We start from the raw sequence: 26,419 nt of genomic DNA on the forward strand, positions 1-26,419 counted from the left end.
GTTAGGTCATAAAAGATGACACTGTTTCCACTTGGCTCTTCTTCCTGGGATGGGTGCACTTAGAACCCTTTCACCATTTTGTGAGAAAGCCCAGGCCATGTACAGAGGTGATGTGTGGGGGTTCCACCAGATAGCCCCAGCTGAGGCCCTAGCATACTGTTTGAAAGCAACCACATAAGACATACAGAGGCAGAACTGCCTAGGTGAGTCTAGTCAGCCTCCAGTATTGTGAGAAGATGAATAAGCATCGTTGCAACTTTATACCATTAAGCTTGAGGTGGTTTCTTACACAGCAATAGATAGTTGATACACAAAGTGATCTTCCAATATGAATATTTTGTCACTTCTCCACTTGACGGCATTTAATGATTTAGAATTGAGTGTAAAAGTCAAAACCCAATCCTGAATCCATCTGACAGAGGATTAATAACTAGAGTACAAAAGGAGCTCGGGTGGAAAAAAAAATGGGAAAATAATAATCTGATGTTAAAATGGGCAAAAGATCAGAATAGATATTCCTCAAAATAAGACATACAAATGGCAAGCGGGTATATAAAAAGGTGCTCAACATCATTGATCATCAGAGAAACGCAAATCAAAACTACAAAGAGCTATCATCCTACTCCAGTTAAAATGGCTTATATCCAAAAGACAGGCAATACCAAATGCTATTGAGGATGTAGGGAAAAGGGAGCCCTGGTACCCTCTTGATGGGAATGTAAATTAGTACAACCACTATGGAGAACAGTTTGGAGGGTCCTCAAAAAACTAAAAATAGAGCTACTTTATGATCCAGCAATCTTACTGCTAGATATATACCCAGAAGAAAGAAAATCAGTATATTAAAGAAATATCTGCATTTCTATATTTATTGCAACACTATTCATAATAGTCAAGATCTGGAATCTAAGTGTCCATCAACAGGTGAATGGATAGAAAAAATGTGGGATATATACACAATGGAATATTATTCAGTCATGAGAAAGAATAGAATCCTGTTATTTGCAACAACATAAGTAGAACTGGAGATCATTATGTTAACTAAAATAAATCAGACACAGAAAGACAAATTTTGCATATTCTCAGTCATTTGTGGGTGCTAAGAATTAAAACAATTGAATTCATGAAGATAGAGAGTAGAATGATGGTTACCAGAGGCTGGGAAGGGTAGTGGGCTGGAGGGGTGCACAGCAATGATTAATGGGTACAAAAGTACAGTTAGAATGAATAAGATGTAGTAGTATTTGGTAGTACAACCGCATGACTATAGTAAACAATAATTTATTGTATATTTAAAAATAGCTAAAAGAGGCCGGACGTGGTGGCTTATGCCTGTAGTCCCAGCGCTTAGGGAGGCCGAGGGGGGGCTGATCACCTGAGGTCAGGAGTTCAAGACCAGCCTGACCAACATGGAGAAACCCCATCTCTACTAAAAATACAAAAACTAGTGGGGTGTGGTGGCACACGCCTGTAGTCCCAGCTACTCAGGAGGCTGAGGCAAGGGAATTGCTTGAACCCAGCGGGCAGAGGTTGCAGTGAGCCAAGATTGCTCTCCAGCCCAGGTGACAGAGCTGAACTTTGTCTCAAAAAAAATAAAAAAAAAAGGAAAGGAAAGAAAAAAAAACCATAATTGGATTGTTTGTAAAACAAAGAAAGGACAAATGCTTGAGGTGATGAGCATCCCATTCACCCTGATGTGATGATTACACATTACATGCCTGTGTCAGAACATCTCGTGCACCCCATGCATATATACACCTACTATGTACCCATAAAAATTAAAAGCAAAGCATTTTTTAAACCCCCAATCTTGGCCAGATGTGGTGGCCCACACCTGTAATTCCAGTGTTTTTTTAGGCCAGGATGGGAGGATCACTTGAGTCCAGGAGTTTGAGACCCACCTAGGCAACATAGCAAGACTGTCATCTCTAATGACAATAAAAAAAATTAGCCAGGCATGGTGGGGCTCATGCCTGTAGTCCCAGCTACTTGGGAGGCTGAGATGACAGGATCCATTGAACCCAGGAGGTTGAGGCTGCAGTGGGCTATGATTGTCCCACTGCACTCCAGCCTGGGTGACAGAGCGAGACCATGTCTCTTAAAAAAAAAACCAATCCTAGCATGATCTGACCCTGCCTGCCACCCTCTATTCTTTTGCTTATTGTGCATCAGGCATCTGGGCTTCTTTTCTGCTCCTGCAAATGCCAAGTGGTTTCCCTCTTCAGGACCTTTGCACATGCTCTCCCCTGCCAGAAATGGACTTCCCATACCTCCTGCTGTAGCTGGATTTTTCTCATGTTTCAAACCTCAGCTCACACATCACCTCTGCAAAGAAATCCTCCCTCGTCCTGTGAAGAGGGAATCATCCTCCTTTTCATTGCCTCATCCTGCCTGGTTCTCTCAAAGCAGATGTCACACTCAAAAATCAGCTTGTTATGTATTGAATTGCTTCTCTGTATGTCCTCCTCCCAAACTCACACCAAATCAGAACAGAGGCTGCCTATGGCAGGAGTCCCATCTTGTTCATTCTCAGAACCTAATATAGTACTTGGCACATGGTAGGTGTCAGGCCTCTGAGCCCAAGCCAAGCCATCGCATCCCCTGTGACTTGCACATCCACATCTCCTGTAACTTGCAGATATACGCCCAGATGGCCTGAAATAACTGAAGAATCACGAAGTGAAAAGGCCCTGCCCCACCTTAACTGATGACATTCCAGCACCAAAGAAGTGAAACTGGCCGGTCCTTGCCTTAAGCGGTGACATTATCTTGTGAAATTCTTTTTCCTGACTCATCCTGGCTCAAAAAGCTTCCCCACTGAGCACCTTGTGACCCCCCACTCCTACCCACCAGAGAACAACCCCCTTTGTCTGTAATTTTCCTTTACCTACCCAAATCCTATAAAATGGCCCCACCCTTATCTCTATTCGCTGACTCTTTTTGGACTCAGCCTTCCTGCACCCAGGTGATTAAAAAGCTTTATTGCTCACACAAGGCCTGTTTGGTGAGCTCTTCACACAGACGTGCATGACATTTTGGTGCCGTGACTTGGATCAGGGGACTTCCCTTGGGAGATCAGTCCCCTGTCCTCCTGCTCTTTGCTCCATGAGAAAGATCCACCCATGACCTCTGGTCCTCAGACCAACCAGCCCAAGGAACATCTCATCAATTTTAAATCGGGTAAGTGGCCCCGTTTTTACTCTCTTCTCCAACCTCTCTCACTATCCTTCAACCTCTTTCTCCTTTCAATCTTGGCGTCACCCTTCATCTTGGCGTCACCCTTCAATCTCTCCCTTCTCTTAATTTCAATTCCTTTCATTTTCTGGTAGAGACAAAGGAAACACGTTTTATCCGTGGACCCAGAACGCCGGCGCCGGTCACGGACTGGGGAAGGGAGCCTTCCCTTCGTGTTTAATCATTGCAGGGACGCTGCCTTGGTCCTTCGCCCTTAGCGGCAAGCCCTGCTTTTCTGGGGGAGGGGCAAGCACCCCAACCCCCTTCTCTCCCTGTCTCTACCCCTTCTCTGCTTTTCTGGGGGAAGGGCAAGCACCCCCACCCCTTCTCTCCCTGTTTCTACCCCTTCTCTGCTTTTCTGGGGGAGGGGCTAGAACCCTGACATCTTATTTTTGCACCCTGACCTCTTATTTTTGTGCCCCAATCCCTTATTTCTGCACCCTGACCCCTTTCCCGCTTTTCTGGAGGGCAAGAACCCCCGAACTCCTTCTCTCTGTGTCTCTACTCTCTCTTTTCTCTGGGCTTGCCTCCTTCACTATGGGCAACCTTCCACCCTCCATTCCTCCTCCTTCTCCCTTAGCCTGTGTTCTCAAGAACTTAAAACCTCTTCAACTCACACCTGACCTAAAACCTAAATGCCTTATTTTCTTCTACAATGCCGCTTGACCCCAATACAAACTCAACAGTAGTTCCAAATAGCCAGAAAACCGCACTTTCGATTTTTCCATCCTACAAGATCTAAATAATTCTTGTTGTAAAATGGGCAAATGGTCTGAGGTGCCTGACGTCCAGGCATTGTTTTACACATCGATCCCTCCCTAGTCTCTGTTCCCAATGCAACTCGTCCCAAATCTTCCTTCTTTCCCTCCCACCTGTCCCTTCAGTCCCAACCCCAAGCGTCGCTGAGTCTTTCTAATCTTCCTTTTCTACACATCCATCTGACCTCTCCCCTCCTCGCCAGGTCAAGCTAGGTCCCTATTTTTCCTCAGTCTCCCACCCTGTAATCCTTTATTACCTCACCTCCTCACACCCTGTCTGGCTTACAGTTTCATTCCTCAACTAGCCCTCCCCAACCTGCCCAGAAATTTCCTCTTAAAAAAGTGGAGCTAAAGGCATAGTCAAGGTTAATGCTCCTTTTTCTTTTTCCGACCCCTCCTAAACATTAGCGTTTAGGCTCTTTTTCATCAAATATAAAAAACTTAACCCAGTTCATGGCCCGTTTAGGCGGGCCCTGAGGCGCTTTTCAGCCCTAGACCCTGAAAGGTCAGAAGGCTGACTTATTCTCAATATGCATTTTATTTTATTACCCAATCTGCTCCTGACACTAAATAAAGCTCCAAAAATTAAACTCTGGCCCTCAAACCCCACAACAGGACTTAATGAACCTCGCCTTTAAGGTGTACAATAATAGAGTAGAGGCAGCCAAGTAGCAACTTATTTCTGAGTTGCAATTCCTTGCCTCTACTGTGAGAGAAACCCCAGCCACATCTCCAGCACACAACTCTAAATGCCTGAACCACAGCTGCCAGGGGTTCCTCCAGAACCTCCTCCCCCAGGAGCTTGCTACAAGTGCCGGAAATTTGGCCACTGGGCCAAGGAATGTCCACAGCCCGGGATTCCTCCTAAGCCATGTCCCATCTGTGCGGGACCCCACTGGAAATCAGACTGTCCAACTCGCCCAGCAGCCACTCCCAGAGCCCCTGGAGCTCTGGCCCAGGGCTCTCTGACTGACTCCTTCCCAGACCTTCTCGGCTTAGCAGCTAAAGACTGACGCTGCCCCATCACTTCGGAAGCCTCCTGGACCGTCACAGACACTTTGGATAACTCTTAAGTGGAGGGTAAGTCCATCCCCTTCTTAATCAGTATGGAGGCTACACACTCCACATTACCTTCTTTTCAAGGGCCTGTTTCCCTTGCCTCCATAACTGTTGTGGGTATTGACAGCCAGGCTTCTAAACCTCTTAAAACTCCCCACTCTGATGCCAACTTGGACAACATTTTTTTATGCACTCCTTTTTAGTTATCCCCACCTGTCCAGTTCTCTTATTAGGTCAAGACATTTTAACTAAATTGTCTGTTTCCCTGACTATTCCTAGGCTACAGCCACACCTCATTGCTGCCTCTTCCCCCAGTTCAAAGCCTCCTTCACATCCTCCCCTCGAATCCCCCCACCTTAACCCACAAGCATAGGATACCTCTCCTTGGTGACTGATCAGTCACCCCTTACCATATCATTAAAACCTAATCACCCTTACCCCACTCAACACCAATATCCCATCCCGCAACACGCTTTAAAAGGATTAAAGCCTGTAATCACTCACCTGCTACAGCATGGCCTTTTAAAGCCTGTAAATGCCCCTTACAATTCCCCCATTTTACCTGTCCTAAAATCAGACAAGGCTTACAGGTGAGTTCAGGATCTGCACCTTATCAACCAAATTGTCTTGTCTATCCACCCCGTGGTGCCCAACCCATGTACTCTCCTATCCTCAATACCTCCCTCCACAACACAGTATACTGTTCTGGATCTTAAACATACTTTCTTCACTATTCCTTTACGCCCTTCATCCCAGCCTCTCTTCGCTTTCACTTGGACTGACCCTGACACCCATCAGGCTCAGCAACTTACCTAGGCTGTACTGCCGCAAGCCTTCACAGACAGCCCCCATTACTTCAGTCAAGCCCAAATGTCTCCCTCATCTGTTACCTATCTCCGCATAATTCTCATAAATACACACTTACTCTCCCTGCTGATCATGTCTGGCTAATCTCCCAAACCCCAATCCCTTCTATAAAACAACAACTCCTTTCCTTCCTAGGCATGGTTAGTGTGGAGAGAATTCTTACACAAGAGCCAGGACCATGTCCTGTAGCCTTTCTGTCCAAACAACTTGACCTTACTGTTTCAGCCTAGCCCTCATGTCTGCGTGCAGTGGCTGCCACTGCTTTAATACTGTTAGAGGCCCAAAAAATCACGAACTATGCTCAACTCTCTATAGTTCTCATAACTTGCAAAATCTATTTTCTTCCCCCAACCATCACTCAAGACAATGCTTATGCTGATTAACTAAAAAGCAACCATCAAAAGGCATCAGATCCCATCGCTCAGGACAATGCTTGTGCTGATAAGTTAGCTAAGAAAGCAGCTAGCGTTCCAACTTCTATCCTTCACGGCAGTTTTTCTCCTTCACATCGGTCGCTCCCTCCTACTCCCCCACTGAAACTTCCACCTATCAATCTCTTCCCACACAAGGCAAACGGTTCTTAGACCAAGGAAAATATCTCCTTCCAGCCTCACAGGCCCATTCTATTCTGTCGTCATTTCATAACCTCTTCCATGTAGGTTACAAGCCGCTAGCCCATCTCTTACAACCTCTCATTTCCTTTCCATCGTGGAAATCTGTCCTCAAAGAGATCACTTCTCAGTGTTCCATCTGCTATTCTACTATCCCTCAGGGATTGTGCAGGCCCCCTCCCTTTCCTACACATCAAGCTCGAGGATTTGCCCCTGCCCAGGACTGGCAAATTGACTTTACTCACATGCCCCAAGTCAAAAAACTAAAATTTCTCTTAGTCTGGGTAGATACTTTCACTGGATGGGTAGAGGCTTTTCCCACAGGGTCTGAGAAGGCCACCACGGTCATTTCTTCCCTTCTGTCAGATGTAATTCCTCAGTTTGGCCTTCCCACCTCTATACAGTCTGATAACAGGCCAGCCTTTACTAGTCAAATCACCCAAGCAGTTTCTCAGTCTCTTGGTATTCAGTGAAACCTTTATATCCTTTACCATCCTCAGTCTTCAGGAAAGGCAGAATAGACTAATGGTCTTTTAAAAAGACACCTCACCAAGCTCAGTCACCAACTTAAAAAGGACTAGACAATACCTTTACCACTTTCCCTTCTCAGAATTCAGGCCTGTCCTCAGAATGCTACAGGTTCCAGCCCATTTGAGCTCCTGTGTGGACACTCCTTTTTATTATGTCCCAGTCTCATTCCAGACACCAGACCAACTTAGACTGCACCCCAAAAAATTTTTCATCCCTACTATCTTCTGTCTAGTCATACTCCTATTCACCATTCTCAACTACTCATAAATGCCCTGCTCATGTTTACACTGCTGGTTTACACTGTTTCTCCAAGCCATCACAGCTAATATCTCCTGGTGCTATCCCAAACCGCCACTCTAAATTCCCTCTTAAAGTAAATAATCTTTGCTAGCAAGGCTATGCTGAGCCTCCTTGGGCACTCTCTAATAGATGTCCTAGGTCCTCCCAATTCTTAGTCCTTTAATACCTGTTTTCTCTCCTTTTCTTATTCAGACCTTATCCAGGCCATCACCATTCCATACGACACATGTTTCTTCTAACAACCCCACAATATCACCCCTTACCACAAGATCTCCCTTGAGCTTAATCTCTCCCACTCTAGGTTCCCATGCCGCCCCTGATCCCGCTTGAAGCAGCCCTGAGAAACATCGCCCATTCTCTCTCCATACCACCCCCGGAAAATTTTCACCACCCCAACACTTCACACTATTTTGTTTTATTTTTCTTATTAATATAAGAAGGCAGGAATGTCAGGCCTCTGAGCCCAAGCCAAGCCATCGCATCCCCTGTGACTTGCCTTAAGTAATGACATTATCTTGTGAAATTCCTTTTCCTGGCTCATCCTGGCTCAAAAAGCTCCCACACTGAGCACCTTGTGACCCCCACTCCTGCCCGCCAGAGAACAACCCTCCTTTGTCTGTAATTTTCCTTTACCTACCCAAATCCTATAAAACGGCCCCACCCTTATCTCCCTTTGCTGACTCTCTTTTCAGACTCAGCCCGCCTGCACCCAGGTGATTAAAAAGCTTTTTTGCTCACACAATGCCTGTTTGGTGGTCTCTTCACATGGAGGCGCGTGACAGTAGGCACACAACAAATGTCATTAGAATGAATAAGTATCAAGGGGCCAGGTGTGGTGGCTCATGCCTGTAATCCCAGCACTTTGGGAGGCTGAGGCAGGTGACACCTCAGGTCAGAAGTTCAAGACCAGCCTGGCCAACATGGTGAACCTTGTCTCTGCTAAAAATACAAAAGTTAGCTGGGCATGGTGGTGCACACCTGTAATCCCAGCTACTTGGGAGGCTGAGGCAGGAAAACCACTTGAATTTGGGAGACAGAGGTTGCATTGAGCCAAGATTGGGCCACTATACTCTGGCCTGGGTGACAGAGTGAGACTCCATCTCAAAAAAAAAAAAAAAAAAAAAAGAATAAGTATCAAGGAAGGGAGATTTTGTGATTTGCCACCTTTACATGGAAATCCTACTTAACATTGACATTTTCTATTTGATGGTATTTTTATAACAGGAAATTGAAACTGAGCTAATTAAAAAAGAATAAGACTGGGTATGGTGATTCATGCCTGTAATCCCAGCACTTTGGGAGGCTGAAGGGGGAGGATCACTTGAGGGTAGCAGTTTCAGACTACCGTGGGCAACATACAGAGACCCCTGTCTCTGTAAAAATAACTTTTTTTTTTTTTTTGAGACAGAATTTCACTCTTGTTGCCCAGGCTGGAGTGCAGTGGCATGATCTCAGTTTACCAACCTCTGCCTTCCAGGTTCAAGTTATTCTCCTGCCTCAGCCTCCCGAGTAGCTGGGATTACAGGTATCCACCACCACACCTGGCTAATTTTGTATTTTTAGTAGAGATGGGGTTTCTGCATGTTGGTCAGGCTGGTCTGGAACTCCCGACCTTGTGTGGTCCACCTGCCTTGGTCTCCCAAAGTGCTGGGATTACAGGCGTGAGCCACCTCAACCAGCCAAAAATAACTTTTAAAAAATAAACCAGGTGTGCCAGGCGCAGTGGCCACCTCCAGAGGCTGAGGTGGGAGGATCACTTGAGCCCAGGAGATAGAGGCTGCAGTGAGCCATGATTGCCCCACCGCACTTCATCCTGAGCAACAGAGCTAGACCTTACCTCTAAAAACAAAAAACAAAACAAAACAAAAAAAGGTCGGGTGTGGTGGCTTACACCTGTAATCCCAACACTTTGGAAAGCTGAGGCGGGTAGATTACCTGAGGTCAGGAGTTCGAGACCAGCCTGACCAACATGGTGAAACCCTGTCTCTACTAAAAAATACAAAAATTAGCTGGGCATGGTGGCAGGCACCTGTAATCCTAGCTACTCAGGAGGCTGAGGCACGAGAATTGCTTGAACCTGGGAGGCAGAGGTTGCAGTGAGCAGAGATCACACCACTGCACTCCAGCCTGGGCAACAGAGTGAGACTCCATCTCAAAGAAAAACAAAACAAAAACACTAAAAAGAACATTCCAGCTGCTTGTCAAGAGACTGGACATGGAGGGGCAATAGTGGAAGCAGAACACCTGGTGAGGAGCTGCCACATCAACATCTTTTGATCACACCAGGCCACGTTTTGAGTGGGGCCTCTGCAAGAATGTGGCCCAGCCTCAGATGCCTTAATTCTGACACTCAGTGCCACTGGAGTCCCTATGAGGTCACAGTGTGGAGGCTTCTTGGGAAAGTGTTGGCTCTAAAATCAACATCTTTGTTCATTCCTTTGATGCTGGAGACAATGACCTGGCTCTCCTCATATGTCTGCTCAAGACTGTTACAGAGTGGAGTATCTCTTAATCTAGGAGGTTGGGCTGCTCTGGAGTTTGCACAAATACAAATAATCATCACAGGCTCTCAGGCCACGTGTCTTAGTTATGACCCAAAACAGCCCTTCAGCAGTGGATGTCTACGTAGTGGAAGTTCCCAAACACCTCTTTTTAAAAAAAAAAATATAGAGACAAGGTCTTACTATGTTGTCTAGGCTGGTCTCGAATTCCTGGCCTCAAGAGATCCTCCTGCCTCAGCCTCCCAAAGTTCTGGGATTACAGGTGTGAGCCACTGAGTCTAGCCCTTTTTTGTTGTTGTTGTTTTTAGACAGGGTCTTGCTCTGTCACGCAGGCTGGAGTGCAGTGACATGATTACAGCTTGCTGCAGCTTCAAATTCCTGGGCTCAAGTGATCCTCCTGCCTCAGCCTCCTGACAAGCTGGGACCACAGGCGTGCAACCACACCCAGTTAAGTAAAAAAAAAAAAAAAGAGAGAGAAAAAATTTTTTTTTTTTGGAGACAAGGTCTCACTATACTGACCAGGCTGATCTTGAACTCCTGGTCTAAAGCCATCCTCCTGCCTCCACCTTCCACCTGGAACACCCCTTTTCCCCAGTTTGAAAATAAAATCCATACTTTGAGAAGGAGGAAGAAATGGAGAAGACAGGAAGCCAAGAAGCCAACCAGCCTTGCCTGGATAAACTAAATCTCTTACATTGGTTTTACTTCAGTGATACAGCTAATTAAGGGTTGTTGATTTTTTAAAGTTCCTACTTGGCAAGTGAACAGTTTCTTACTCAGTAAATATGAACATCAAGTGTCTATTCTGTGATTGAATGAAGCAAATATTTTACACGTGGGAAACCATTGTTAAATGATTGCATTATAGAAAGGGGTGAATGGGATGGGGGCAAGGCAGGGGCGGATGTCAGTGCCTGTGTCCCTGTGCTCCCCACCCACCTCCTCTGTCCCTGCTCCCCATGATGTTTGTCAAGGGGCACAGTGCACTGAAGGAGGGGTTACCAGGTGGCATATCCAGGAGACATCATTCTCAGCTTCTCAGCTTCATGGAATCCACTTACTTTGATCTAATTTCTTTACTCATAAAATTCATTAAACATTCACATCAGCAGTTTCTGAATATCTAAACCAATTGTTAAATATAGGGATGTTACTGGATTCTTAAGCTGGAGGCCGGCCGGGCACAGTAGCTCACACCTGTCATCCTAACACTTTGGGAGGCTGAGGGTGGATCACCTGAGGTCAACAGTCTGAGACCAGCCTGGCCAACATGGTGAAACCCTGTCTTTACTAAAAAAAAAAAAAAAAAAAAAAAAAATTAGCTGGGCATAGTGGCAGGCCCGTAATCCCAGATACTTGGGAGGCTGAGGCAGGAAGATCACTGGAACCCTGGGGTCAGAGGTTGCAGTGAGCTGAGATTGCACCACTGTACTCCAGTCTAGGTGACAGAATGAGACTCCATCTCAGAAAAAAGCAAAACAAGTTAGGGAAGGTTTTTTTTAGCTTCATATTGAAATTGTGAAGACAGGCAGTGAGAGTGAGTGAGTTGTCCAAATTCAGGCAGCAAGCTGGAGAGCATGCGATTCCTGGCCTTTTACAGCCAGAATGTGTGGGCCAGCTTTGTGGTGGTATGCACTCCCCCTCCATCTGCCGGCACTACCATGTACCATGTCTGGCCTCATCACCTGGAGACCTGGGAGTCTTCTTTGGTTTCCCTGACTTTTGTCACTGCTTACTTGCAAGTCCTGTTTGTTGTGTCCCTCCCAGCCTTTCCTGTCTTCCTCCTTTTTATCTTGGTCATTATCTCAACCCAGCTAGAATCATATCTGGCCCAGATTACTGCAATAGTTCCTATTTGGAGTCCTTTAAACTCTCTTTTGTAAACAAAGATGACTGAACAGGTGGCTCATGCCTGTAATCCAAGCACTTTGGGAGGCTGAGGCAGAAGGATCAATTGAGGCCAAGAGTTCAAGACCAGCCTGGGCATCAGAGTGAGACCCCCCATCACTCCAAAAAATATTTTTAATTAGCTGGGTGAAGGAAATAATGTATACAGTGATCCATTTCCAAGACAAAGTGCCTTAAATCAGATTAGGTCAGCAAACTATAGAAGAAACAAGATATACATGGCTGGGCGCGGTGGCTCATGCCTGTAATCCCAGCACTTTGGGAGGCTGAGGTGGGTGGATCACAAGGTCAGGAGATCGGGACCATCCTGGCTAACACAGTGAAACCCCATCTCTACTAAAAATACAAAAAAATTAGCCGGGCATGGTGGCGAGCACATGTAGTCCAAGCTACTCGGGAGGCTGAGGCAGGAGAATGGCATGAACCCAGGAGGTGGAGCTTGCAGTGAGCCGAGATCATGCCACTCCACTCCAGCCTGGGTGACAGAGCAAGACTCTGTCTCAAAAAAAAAAGAAAAAACACCTAAAGCCCCTATCCAACAACCAATAGGTGACCTGCAGGAAGATTGTGACCCCATAGTACTCAGCCTATGTATAAAGAAACAGGGGGCCGGGCGCGGTGGCTCAAGCCTGTAATCCCAGCACTTTGGGAGGCCGAGACGGGCAGATCACGAGGTCAGGAGATCGAGACCATCCTGGCTAACACGGTGAAACCCCGTCTCTACTAAAAATACAAAAACTAGCCGGGCGAGGTGGCGGGCGCCTGTAGTCCCACCTACTTGGGAGGCTGAGGCAGGAGAATGGCGTAAACCCGGGAGGCGGAGCTTGCAGTGAGCTGAGATCCAGCCACTACACTCCAGTCCGGGCGACAGAGCGAGACTCCGTCTCAAAAAAAAAAAAAAAAAAGAAACGGGAGGTACCTGCACACAAGAGGATAAATTGCTTGTTGAAACTGTGCTAGGTGTGCCTGCCTATCAGACACCCCATCCTGCAAGACCATTGTTAAAAGTCTCACCTTCACTGTTCTCTGGGTCTCTGAGTCCATTCCTTGTGTTTGGACAGGTGAGTTTGTTTCTCACACTGGGCGTGGTGGTGCAGGCCTGTAATCCCAGCTACTCAGGAGGCTGAGACAGGCAGATCGCTGGAGCCCAGGAATCTGAGGCATCAGTGAGCTATGATTGTGCCATGGCACTATCTCTGCTCACTGCAACCTCTGCCTCTCAGGCTCAAGCGATCCTCCTGCCTCAGCCTCCCGAGTAGCTGGGATTACAGTCACCCACTGCCATACCCAACTAATTTTTGTATTTTTAGTAGAAATGGGATTTCATCATGTTGGCCAGACTGGTTTCAAACTCCTAACCCCAAATGATCTGCCTGCCTCAGCCTCCCCAAGTGCTAGGATTATAGGCATGAAGCACCGCACTCGGCCTCAGAAAACTTTTTTTTTTTTTTTTTTGAGAGAGAGTCTTGCTCTGTCACCAGACTGGAGTGCAATGACACAAACTCAGCTCACTGCAACCTCCGCCTCCTGTGTTCAAGCGATTCTACTGCCTCAGCCTCCCGAGTAGCTAGGATTGCAGGCACCTGCCACCACGCCCTGCTAATTTTTGTATTTTTAGTAGAGATGGGGTTTTGCCATGTTGGTCAGACTGGTCTCGAACTCCTGACCTCAGGTGATCCACTCATCTAGGCCTCCCAAAGTGATGAAATTACAGGCATGAGCCACCGCGCCCAGCCCTTCTTCCATTCTTGCTCAAATTTTCCTTTTCTTCTTCTGTGTCTTTCTGCCTCCTTTTTTTTTCTTGATACCCTGGAAACCACAGGGAATACATATTAATCTTAATTCCAAGGGCAATCTTTAAAATTTTTTTTAGAGCCAGGGTCTTGCTCTATCACCCAGGCTGGAGTGCAGTGGTGAGATCTCGGCTCACTGCAAGTCTCTACTCAGTGAGTGAAAAATAAATGCTTTTTTTTTTTCTGCCACCCCAGACTTCTGGGAAAGGAGCCTGGAGCGGTGCCCAAGCATCCCAGCCTTTGCCCTCAATTGCAAACAGAGTGAAGTGTCTCTTAGCTCAGGAGTTTGTGCTGCTCAAGAGTTTGCACAAATACAAAGTTGAGAAATACTCCTCGCTGAAAGGAGTGTAAAAGGCAAAGGACAAACCGGTTGTCCTCTGAAGTGAAGACATTTCCATCCTATGTTGGGCTATGATCTTGGAGAATGCAGGCAGGGGACGAGTTTTGCTGGGTTTTCAGTGAGAGACCCCTTGTGGTAAGACAGGCTCTTCTCTCTCTACCTGGTGAGTTATTTCATCTCTTTGGTACCCAGTTCCCTCGTGTTTAAATTTAGGGAGTGAAACCACATGTCCCCTAAGATCCTTTTCTCTTAGCTGTTCTGTGAGTTAATGAGATTTGTTTTCCTATTAGCATACATCCAAAAAGGTACTCAGGATAGGTTTTTCATGTTTCCTGGAATCTTGTAATTGCCCCTAATGAAGTGGAAGTATTTGGAGAGAAGCTCTTCCTTGCTTCCTTTGTTTCCTTTTTAGAGACAAAATCTCTCCCTGTCACCCAGACTGGAAAGCAGTGGTGCAGTCCTGGCTCACTGCAACCTCCAGCTCCTGGCCTCAAGTGATCCTCCCATCCCAGCCTCTGGAGTAGCTGGGACAACAGGCTCACACCACCATGCCCAGCTAATTTTTAAAATTATTTTGTAGAGACAGGGTCTCACTATGTTGCCCAGGCTGGTCTCAAACTCCTGGCCTCAAGTGATCCTTCTGCCTCAGCCTCCCAAAGTGCTGGGATTACAGGCATGAGACATTGTGCCTGGCCCTTCATTGCTTTTTAATAACCTTAATTATCTTCTTTTGAATATCTTTAGAACTGCAATGATTTTGTGTTTTGAGGCTAGAGTTGATTTCCATAAATAGTCATTTTGAGCCAGGTCTTTGGAATAAAGTGAGTGGCCAGAGATGATGCCACAACTTTGGCAAAAACAGTTTCCCAGGGATCACGCCATGAACTCTAAAATGCTGTGTGCTGGTCACTGGGCCACAGTTCACTCTTCTTGCCAAATTCAGAACTGCAAATGAAAACTTTTAAATTTTTTATTTATTTATTTAACTTTTTTTAGACAGAGTCTCACCCTGTCACACAGGCTGGAGTGCAGTGGTGTGATCTCAGCTCACTGCAACCTCCGCCTCCCGGGTACAAGCGATTCTTCTGCCTCAGCCTCCCACGTAGCTGGGATTACAGGCATGAACCACCATGTCCAGCTAATTTTTGTACTTTATGTATGTATTTATTTCTTTTTTGAGATGGAGTATTGCCCTGTCACCCCAGCTGGTATGCGGTGGTGCAATCTCAGCTCACTGCAACCTCCACCTCCCAGGTTCAAGCGATTCTCCCTGCCTCCGATTCCTGAGTAGCTGGGATTACAAATGCCCACCACCACACCGGGCTAAGTTTTGTTTTTTAGTAAAGATAAGGTTTCACCATGTTGGCCAGGCTGGTCTCGAACTCCTGATCTCAAGTGATCCACCCACCTTGACCTCCCAAAGTGCTGGGATTACAGTCATGAGCCACTGTACCCAGCCTAATTTTTGGATTTTTAGTAGATACGGAGTTTCACCATGTTGGTCAGGCTGGTCTCCAACTCCTGACCTCAAATGATCTGCCCGCCTCAGCCTCCCAAATTCCTGGGATTATACGCATGAGCTACTGCACCCGGTCGATTTTTTCTGGTATCAAAGGAATCACCAGGGCCTTCCTTTTCTTTTGATTCATTTATTTCATTTGTTCTGAAATATCTTTTTAAATATGGAATGCTTCATGAATTTGTGTGTCATCCTTTCACAGGGACCATGCTCATCTTCTCCATGTCATATCAATTTTAGTATGTGTGCTGCCGAAGTGAGCACTGGTTCTGGAATGATTTATTTATTTATTTTTGAGACAGGGTTTCAGTGTGTTTTCCAGGCTGGAATACTGTGACATAATCATGACTCACTGCAACCTCCACTCCCCAGGGCTCAAGCAATCCTCCCACTTGTGCCTCCCAAAGTTTCGAGATTACAGGAATGAGCCACTGTGCTGAGCCTGGAATGTGTAACTGCTGACTTTGATGCCTGGTTTTGGTTGTACTAGACACTCCCACTACTTCTTTCTTTAAAAACTACTGGTTTCTTTAGCTCTTTAAAAAAATATTTGGTGTTTTATACATGAAAATATGTGAGGCCAGGTGTGGTGGCTCATGCCTATAATCCCAGCATTTGGGGAGGCCAAGGTTGGAGGATCTCTTGAGCCCAAGAGTTCAAAACCAGTCTGGACAACATAGTGAGACCCCTGTCTCCACAAGAACTAAAAAATTAGCTGGGCATGATGGTGCATGCATGTAGTCCCAGCTCTTGGAAGGCTGAGGCAGGAAGATCGCTTGAGCCCAAGAGGGCAAGGCTTTAGTGAGCCATGATCATGCCACTGCACTCCAGCTTGAGTGACAGAGTGAAACCCCGTCTCAGAAAAAAAGAAAAAAGAAAAAAAAGTAGATTAATAATTGCAGAACCATTTTCTATGTTCCCGATTACTTCAAAAATTAGACCTAATCTTGGCCAGGCATGGTGGCTCACGCCTGTAATCCCAGCACTTTAGGAGACCGAGGCAGGTGGATCACTTGAGGTCAGAAGTTGGAGACCACTCTGGCCAACATGATGAAAGCCTGTCTCTACTAAAAATACAAAAATTAGCTGGGCATGGTGGCAGGCACCTGTAATCCCAGCTACTCAGGAGGCTGAGGCATAAGCATCACTTAAAGCTGGAAGGCAGAGGCTGCAGTGAGCCAAGACCATGGCACTGCACTCCAGCCTGGGTGACAGAGTGACACTCAGTCTCAAAAAACAAAAACAAAAAACAAAAAATGTTAGGCCTAGTCTGTATTTACAGTTTACTCTCTAGCTTTCATCAAAGCAGTTTTTGTTGTTTGTTTTTTCAGACGAAATCTTGCACTGTCACCCAGGCTGGGAGTGCAGTGGCACAAACTTGGCTTACTGCAACCTCCACCTCCCGAGTTCAAGCAATTCTCCTGCCTCAGCCCCCGAGTAGCTGGGATTACAGGCACCCCCCACCACACCCAGTTAATTTTTGTATTTTTAGTAGAGATGGAGTTTCACCATGTTAGCCAGGCTAATCTCGAACTCCTGACCTCAGGTGATCCACCCACTCAGCCTCCCAAAGTGCTGGGATTATAGGCATGAGCCACTGCACCCGGCCCATCAAAGCAGTTAACTAGCATTTAGAGAGTAGATGGCCAGGCATGGTGGTTCAGGCCTGTAATCCCATTTGTTTGAAAGGCTAAGGTGGGAGGATCACTCTAGGCCAAGAGTTTGAGACCTTAGCCTAAATGGCTAACATAATGAGAACACCATCTCTACAAAAAAAAAAAAAAAAGCCAGGCATTGTGACGCAAATCTGTAGTCCTAACTACTTCGGAGGCTGAGGCAGAACTGCTGGAGCCCAAGAGTTTGAGGCTGTAGTGAGTTATGATCGTGCCACTGCACTTCAACCTGGATGATGGAGTAAGACCCTGCCTCAAAAATACATAAATCAAATCAAATAGACAATAGAATCTTCTGAGCTTTTCATCCTTTCCACAAGTTATAGGTACCTGCAAGAAATAGTCAATGCAGGCCGGGCACGGTGGCTCAAGCCTGTAATCTCAGCACTTTGGGAGGCCGAGACGGGCGGATCACGAGGTCAGGAGATGGAGACCATCCTGGCTAACACAGTGAAACCCCGTCTCTACTAAAAAACTACAAAAAACTAGCCGGGCGACGTGGCGGCGCCTGTAGTCCCAGCTACCCGGGAGGCTGAGACAGGAGAATGGTGTGAACCCGGGAGGCGGAGCTTGCAGTGAGCTGAGATCCGGCCACAGCACTCCAGCCTGGGTGACAGAGCGAGACTCCGTCTCAAAAAAAAAAAAAAAAAAAGAAATAGTCAATGTTACAGGTAGACATTTTTCATTGCAGTATAACCAGGATACCATTCCCAGCCATGCTAGTGTGCAGACAGAATGAAAAGCCAGTTGGCCAGAGCTATAGCAGGAATTCAGGCATCGTGCAGATGGCTGATTTGCAAGGCCTTTTCTTTTCTTTCCTTTTTTTTTTTTTTTTTTTTTGAGATGGAGTCTTGCTCTGTCACCTAGGCTAGAGTGCTGTGGTGCAATCTCAGCTCACTGCCACCTCCGCCTCCTGGGTTCAAGTGATTCTTGTGCTTTAGCCACCTGAGTAGTTGGGATTACAGGCACCCATTACCATGCCCAGCTAATTTTTGTATGTTTAGTAGAGACGGGGTTTTACCATGTTGGCCAGGCTGGTCTTGAACTCTTGATCTCACTTGATCCACCAACCTCAGCCTCCCAAAATGTTGGAATCACAGGTGTAAGCCACTGTTCCTGGACAATACCTTCCTCTTAAGTCTGGATTAGACCTGCTGGCTTGCTTCTTTTTTTGTTTTTTTATGAGGACAAGGTCTTGCTTTATCCTCCAGGCTGGAGTTCAGTGGTGCCATAGTTCACTGCAGCCTCAACCTCCTGAGCTAAAGAGATTCTTCTGCTTCAGCCTCCTGAGTAACTGGGACCAGAGGCACATGCCACCACTCCCACCTCATTTTCTGTAGAGGCAGGGTCTCACTATATTGCCTGGGCTGGTCTTGAACTTCTGGCCTCAAATGATCTTCACACTTTGGTCTCCCAAAATGCTGGGGTTACAGGTGTAAGTCACTGTGCCTGGCAAAAAATAAGGTTTAATTTATTGGTTTGAGCTGTCCGGTTGGCTGTGCAGAGAGCTGCTGATGTGAGTGGGTTCAGGGCCATGGTAAGAAGCTGTGATTCTTACGAGCTCCTCTGCACCTCCACCTTCTGGAAAAGGGCAGGGTCCCCACATTATGACACCCCATCGCTCTCGGTGGGTCCTGACTCAACACACTTCTGACTTGTTGTCATTGTGGTTCCTGGCATGTGGCACTAAGCACTATTTTTTTTTTTAATCAGGGTCTCACTTGGTTGCCCAGGCTGGAGTGCAGCTGTGCAATCTCAGCTCACTGCAACCTTGACCTCCCAGACTCAACTGATCCTTCAGCCTCAGCCTCCCAAGTAGCTAGGATCGCAAGTGCCCACCATCATACCTGGCTAATTTTTGTATGATTATTTTTAGGAATACTGGGTATCCCTATGTTGCCCAGGCTGGTCTTGAACTCCTGGGCGATCCTCCCACCTCAGCCTCCCAAAGTGCTGAAGTTACAAATGTGAGTCATCACAACCTGGACAGAGTTTCTTTAAAAACCAAATTGAGATTTTATTTCAAAATTTAAGCAAGATTTTAAAATGCTAAATTAGGCCAGGCGCAGTGGCTTACAGCTATAATCCTAGCACTTTGGGAGGCCGAGGCAGGCAGATTACCTAAGGCCAGGAGTTCGAGACCAGCTTGAGCAACATGATGAAACCCTGTCTCTGCTAAAAATACAAAAATTAGCCTGGTGTGGTGGCACACACCTGTAATCCCAGCTACTTGGGAGGCTGAGGCAGGAGAATCACTTGAACCCAGGAGACGGAGGTTGCAGTGAGCTGAGTTCGTGCCACTGCACTCCAGCCTGGGTGACAGATTAGGACTCCTTCTCAAATAAAAATAATAATAAAAATAAATATATAAATAAAATATTTAAAGTATTTTCTTAGCTGGGTGTGGTGGTGTGCGCCTCTGGTCCTGGCTACTTGCAGGGGCTGAGGCAGGAGGATGGCTTGAGCCTGGGAGATAGAGGCTGCAGTGAGCTATGATCATACCACTGCACTCCAGCCTGGGTGACAAAGCAAGACCTTGTCTCAAAAAAAAAATATATATATATATATATATTATTTTTCCTTTCAGTCCCAGGTATTCTAACAAGCCTTGACAGCCCCCATTTTGAAATTACTGCCTGTGGCAAGGGCCTGGCAAACAGGTTCCATGTGTATCATTGAGGTCGTTGTGGAGTAACATTTCCTTGGGCTGCATCAGCCTGTGGGTAAAAGTAAAGTTGGGTGCTCTCCCCTGGATTCCTTGATGCTTTTAATACCCTGAGTCCTCTACCCCACTCTGAGCCACATTGACACTTGTGCACCAAGGTGCATGGTGTGGCCCCAGTGCCCACAGGATCACTTGTGAGAACTGCTCCTTCAGCCCCACCTGTGGCCTTTCCTCCAGGGTGAAGTCTGGTTCCTGATGTTCACGCCATGCTCCTTCTCACCAGGGTGCACAGGCATCACTGCCTCCAAAACATTTGATTGAAACCTGTTCCCGATGGGGCTACCTCACCTGCCCAGGTTGGCTTTCCCTGAAGCCAGTTCTCTCACCACAGTGGAAGTAAAGAAAATTATGAAAATTGGCCAGGCACAGTGGCTCATGCCTATAATCCCAGCACTTTGGAAGGCTGAGGAGGGCAGATCACTCAAGGTCAGGAGTTCAAGACCAGCCTGGCCAACATGGCAAAACCTGTTCTCTAATAAAAATACAAAAAATTAGCCAGGCGTAGTGGTGTGCGCCTGTAATCCCAGCTTCTCAGGAGGCTGAGGCATGAGAATCACTTGAGCCTGGGTGGTGGAGGTTGCAGTGAGCCGAGATCATGTCACTGCACGCCAGCCTGCACGAAAGAGCAAGACTCTGTCTCAAAAAAAAAAAAAGAAAAAGAAAATTATGAACACTCTCTCTTGAATATATGGGCACCTCCTGAACAGGGAGGTGGTTGAGGGGAGGTCCTGGCAGGTGGGACAGGGAATCCTGGCAGAGCAGCAGCTGGGACTTCGGTGTATTCAGTGTCTGGACCACAATGGTGCCCTTTGTCACAAGTATCCATCTACATTCACCGACTTATATGGGGGAACCTGGGGAAAAACCAATGATATGGTTTGTCTGCATCCCCACCCAAATCTTATCTTGAATTTTAGCTCCCATAATCCCCACATTTTGTGGCAGGGACCCAGTAGGAGGTAACTGAATCATGGGAGTGCGTTTTTCACATGCTGTTCTAATGGTAGTGAATAAATCTCATGAGATCTGTTGGTTTTATAAAAGGGCAGTTCCCCTGCACATACTTTCTTGCCTACATGGAAGATGTGCCTTTGATCTTCCTTTGCCTTTGGTCACAATTGTGAGGCCTCCCCAGCCATACTGAACAGAGAGTCCATTAAACCTCTTTCCTTTATAAATTACCCAGTCTCAGGTATGTCTTTATTAGCAGCGTGAGAATAGACAAATACAACAAACTGCAATAACTTAAGTGGGTCTAGCCACCACTCCAGAAGATACAGGATTATAAACCATGGTGGTATCCACACAGTGCTAACTCAGCATATGTGCAGAGTATATGAGCTGTGGGGCTATGGTGGACTCCACCTAGATTTCTTTTTTTTTCTTTTTTTTTGAGACAGAGTCTTGCTCTGTCGCCCAGGCTGGAGTGCAGTGGTACGATCTCGGCTCATTGCAAGCTCCACCTCTTGGGTTCACACCATTCTCCTGCCTCAGCCTGCCGAGTAGCTGGGACTACAGGCGCCTGCCACCACGCCCATCTAATTTTTTGTAGTTTTAGTGGAGACGGGGTTTCACCGTGTTAGCCAGGATGGTCTCGATCGCCTGACCTCGTGATTCACCCGCCTCGGCCTCCCAAAGTGCTGGGATTACAGGCATGAGCCACCGTGCCTGGCCCTCCACCTAGATTTCAAAACATGAATTGAACAGCTGGGAGCCCCAGGCAGAAGTTTGTCACAGAGGTGGAGCTACTGCAGAGAGTCCCCACCAAAGCAATGGAGCTGTGAGAGTGCAGCCACCACTGAGATCCAAGAACTGTAGTTTTTTGTTTGTTTTTTGAGACAGAGTCTTGATCTGTCACCCAGGATGGAGTACAGTGGCACAATGTCGGCTCACTGCAACCTCTGTCTCCTGGGTTCAAGTGATTCTCCTGCCTCAGCCTCCCGAGTAGCTGGGATTATAGGTGTGTGCCACCATGCCCAGCTAATTTTTGTATTTTTAGTAGAGATGGGATGGGATTTCACTATGTTGACCAGGCTGGTCTCGAACTCCTGACCACAGGTGATCCACCCACCTCGGCCTCCCAAAGTGCTGGGATTACAGGCGTGAGCCACCATGCCTGGCTGAACTGAAGAGTTGATAATGTGCAACTCCAGCTTGGGAGACCTGAAGGCATGATACTTCAACCCATGAAAGCTGCTGAGTGGACTGAGCCCAGTGGCCACAGCAGTATAGTAGTCCTATACTGCTAGCTCTAGAGGGGCAGGGCTGCCCTAGGCTTTGGGGTCTCAATCCTCCCAATGTGTCCAGGTGGCAGCACAGGAAATAAAAGATTATTCTGGAGTCTTAAGATTTAATTTGCCTGCCTTGTTGGGTTTTGGACTTACTTTGGGCTTGTTACTTCTTTCTTTTGGCCTATTTCTCCTTTCTGAAATGAAAACATCTGCCAGGCATGGTGGCTCATGCCTATAATCCAAGCACTTTGAGAGGCCGAAGTGAATGGATCATCTGAGGTCAGGAGTTCAAGACCAGCTTGGCCAACATGGTGAAACCCTGTCTCTACTAAAAATACAAAAACTGGCCAGATGCAGTGGCTCACGCCTGTAATCCCAGCACTTTGGGAGGCCGAGGTGGGTGGATCACGAAGTCAGGACATCGAGACCATCCTGGCTAACATGGTGAAACTCCATCTCTACTAAAAAACATACAAAAAATTAGTGGGGCGTGGTGGCCCGCGACTGTAGTCCCAGCTACTTGGGAGGCTAAGGCAAGAGAATGGCATGAACCCGGGAGGCAGAGCTTGCAGTGAGCCAAGATATAGCCACTGCACTCCAGCCTGGGCAACAGAGCAAGACTCCATCTTAAAAAAAAAAAAAAGAAAAAGAAACTTAGCTGGGTGTGATGGCAGGCACCTGTAATCCCAGCTACTCAGGAGGCCAAGGCAGGAGAATCACTTGAAATCAGGAGGTGGAGGTTGCAGTGAGCCGAAACTGCACCACTGCACTCCAACCTGGGCAATAAGAGCAAATCTCCGTCTCAAAAAAAGAAAAAAAAAAACAAAAAAGTGGCTGGGCGTGGCGGCTCATGCCTGTAATCCCAGCACGTTGGGAGGCCGAGGTGGGTGGATCACCAGGTCAGGAGATCAAAACCATCCTGGCTAACACGGTGAAACCCCGTCTCTACTAAAAATGCAAAAAATTAGCGGGGCGTGGTGGCGGGCGCCTGTAGTCCCAGCTACTTGGGTGGCTGAGGCAGGAGAATGGCATGAACCTAGGAGGCAGAGCTTGCAGTGTGAGCTGAGATCGCGCCACTGCACTCCAGCCTGGGTGACAAAGCAAGAATCCATCTCAAAAAATAAAAAGAAAAAGAAAAAGAAAAAGAAATTGTCTACCTTATATCTGTCCTACCATTGTATTTTAGAAGCACTTTTTTTTTTTAATTTCACAGTCTCACAGGTGTTGCCTCAAAATGAATTGTGCCATGGGTCTCAGCCATATCTGATTTAGATGAGACTCTGAACTTTAAACTTTTGAGTTGGTCCTGAAACAAATTAAGACTTTTGGAGCCATTGGGATGGAATGAATGTATGTTGCAGGTGGGAAGGACGTGAATTTGGGTGGTTGGGGCAGAATGCTATGATTTGAATGTATTCCCCAAAGTTCATGTGTTGGAAACTTGATCTCCAATGCAACAATGTTGAGTGGTGCAACCTTTAAGAGGTAATTAGGTCATGAAGACTCTGCCTTCAGGAATGGATTAATGTTGTTATTGTGGAAGTGGGGTTTGTTATGATGTGAGCGAGTTCCTTAGGAAGGATGAGTTCCGCCCCTTTCCTGCTCTCTCTCACCGTGTGATACTTTCTGCCATTGTCCGATATAGCAAGAAGGCCCTCACCAGATGTAGCCCCTCTACTTGGACTTCCCAACCTTCAGAACACTGAGCCAAATACATTTCTGTTCATTATAAATTACAGCCCAGAATGAAGACAAGTGCCTCTGAATGATTCACCCTGGAGAGAAGAAACTGGTTTAAAAATGCAGATTTTTTAGTGTCTCCCAGAGCTCTGAATCTAAATCTCTGGATATCTAAACCTCTGCATATGTAATTTTTAACAATTTTCCTGGTGATTCTTAAGCACATTAAAATTTGAGAACCGCTGCTCTATGCCCAATATCATTTTAGCCTGGAAAATATGCACTCACCAACCGTTCGATGTTATTACCTGAGTTTGCCTGATCATAAAGGTCGCTAGAGGGCTTGATAAAAATATACATTCTTAGGTCTCTCTGCTGGTGGGACTCATGAATGAAACAAAGCCCAAGAATTTACATTTATTTATTTGCTCTTTTTGAAATGGAGTCTCTGTCACCCAGGCTGGAGTGCAGTGGTGCGATCTCGGCTCACTGCAACCTCCACCTCCTGGGTTCAAGTGATTTTCTGGCCTCAGCCTCCTGAGTTGCTGGGATTAGAGGTGCCTGCCAACATGCCCTGCTAATTTTTGTATTTTTAGTAGAGACAGGGTTTCACGATGTTGGCCAGGCTGGTCTCGAACTCCTGACCTCAGGTGATCCACCATCCTTGCCCTCCCAAATTTCTGGGATTACAGGTGTGAGCCACCGTGCCCAGCCAAGAATCTGCATTTAAATGCAGTTGTTAAATGTTTTTCTAAGTAACTACGTACACATTTATCTATTTTGTGGAATTACTGGAATATAGATCAGTTAAATTTTGAATAGCTTTAGCCCAATATGATAATTTTAGTTTTTGAATAGCAGTTTATTTTAAGCCATTGCTTCCAGAAGAATTTAATCTGATGCAATGTTGCATTTTTCTTTCACCCATAGAGACAAGAGTGAAGATAATAGCTATAGCATTTATTGAGCATTAACTATGTGCCCATCACCATGTAACTGATTCTCCTCAAACCCTCTGAGGCATGGACCACTGTACGACTGCCATCCTCATTTTATGGAGAAGATACTGAGGCAAAGGGGGGTTAAGTACCTTGCTAGGCACAGGCAGTTATTAACACAGTAGAGCTGGGATTCCAAACAATTCTTGTAAGCAACGCCAACACTGCATCTCTGGACTTAATCCAGACCAATTTCTCTGATGCTCAAAAGTTGCCTGCATTAAATGCGCTCTTGTGAAATAACTTTCCCTCCCTCCCTTCCTTCCTTCCTTCCTTCTTTCCTTCTTTCCTTTCTTTTTTTTTTTTTTTTAGATGGAGTCTCTCTCTGTCACCCAGGCTGGAGTGCAATGGTGCAAACTCCACTTACTGTAACCTCCGCCTCCTGGTTCAAGTCTCAGCCTCCGGAGTAGCTGCAATTATGGGTGCCCAACACTAAGCCCAGCTAATTTTTGTATTTTTAGTAGAGACAGGGTTTCACCATGTTGGCCAAGCTGGTCTCAAAATCATGACCTCAGGTAATCTGCCTGTCTTGGCCTCCCAAAGTGCTGGGATTACCGGCGTGAGCTACTGCACCCGGCCAAAATATATTTCTTATATAAAAGAGAAAGTTTTCCTTGTGCTGTGTTCTACTCATGGCTAAAAGGTTCCTAAAATGGGCCTTGTTATTTTCTCGTCTTCTTCTTCTTCTCTAGAGCAGCTAGAAAGAAAGACACTTGTTCTTAACCCAAAGAGGCCTCTTCTAAAAATGTTTTCTATATTGGTGAGACTAATGAAACTGGAAAAGATCACCAACTAAATGATAAAACAAGGTAACGCCTTTTGCTAATTATTTTTGAATAATTTATTCCTGTCCGGGCACCGTGGCTCACACCTGTAATCCCAGCACTTGGGAGGCTGAGGCGGGAGAATCACGAGGTCAAGAGATCGAGACCATCCTGGCCAACATGGTGAAATCCTGTCTCTACTAAAAGTACAAAAATTAGCTGGGTGTGGTGGCACATGCCTGTAGTCCCAGCTACTTGGCAGGCTAAGAAGGGAGAATCACTTGACCCCAGGAGGCAGAGTTTGCAGTGAGCCAAGATGGTGCCACTGCACTCTAGCCTGACAATAGAATGAGACTCCATCTGAAAAAAAAAAAAAAAATTATTCCTGGGCTCCCTATGACTTATTGAGGAATTGCAAGATACTGGGAAGTCTCTAGGGAGTTTTAGAATAAACAGAAGTATAAACATTCATAGGAGTTAGATTTGAAGACAACTGCTTTTAACACGCAGACCCACCAGGAAGTGAGCATCTTGGTGGGGGTTATTTATTATGTGTTTTACTTTGAATAGAGAACATGTACATTCATTAGCTCAAAAGTGTTCTTGTCCTCGCATAGTGAAGGAAATATGTGCAAGATAAGGATGAATGTGGTTTGCAGGGAGATCTAGGCATGACTGGCATTTGGCTTTGCTGTTGGCTGCAATGTGGACTGTGGACTGTGGGCAAATTAACTCACCACATTATGAATGCCCCTTAGAGAGGAAATTCTAAAAAGATTCCAGGACTTGCAGCAGCCACACAGGAGATTGAGTATTCAAGGGAATAGAATGCTGGAGAACACAGAGACAGGTTAACTAAAGAAGATGAAAAATTAGGCTGGCTGCAGTACTTCATACCTGTAATCCCAACACTGTGGGAGGCCGAGG

At 46.3% G+C, this 26,419-nt stretch overlaps 2 protein-coding genes and 1 non-coding gene across 15 annotated transcripts in view; all 3 read right to left on the reverse strand.

Moving 5' to 3' along the window:
* Positions 1-26,419, reverse strand: part of RABGEF1 (RAB guanine nucleotide exchange factor 1) — a 1,203,668-nt gene that overhangs the window by 688,210 nt on the left and 489,039 nt on the right. The window lies entirely within an intron of this gene.
* CRCP (CGRP receptor component) overlaps positions 1-26,419 on the reverse strand; it is a 344,305-nt gene that overhangs the window by 152,390 nt on the left and 165,496 nt on the right. The window lies entirely within an intron of this gene.
* On the reverse strand, positions 15,579-15,685 carry LOC117073793. The gene has a single exon (XR_004433362.1). It is a non-coding gene; the product is annotated as a U6 spliceosomal RNA (small nuclear RNA).

This window comes from Trachypithecus francoisi, unplaced genomic scaffold, assembly GCF_009764315.1.
Source record: "Trachypithecus francoisi isolate TF-2019V2 unplaced genomic scaffold, Tfra_2.0 Lachesis_group4, whole genome shotgun sequence".
Lineage (NCBI taxonomy): Eukaryota > Metazoa > Chordata > Mammalia > Primates > Cercopithecidae > Trachypithecus > Trachypithecus francoisi.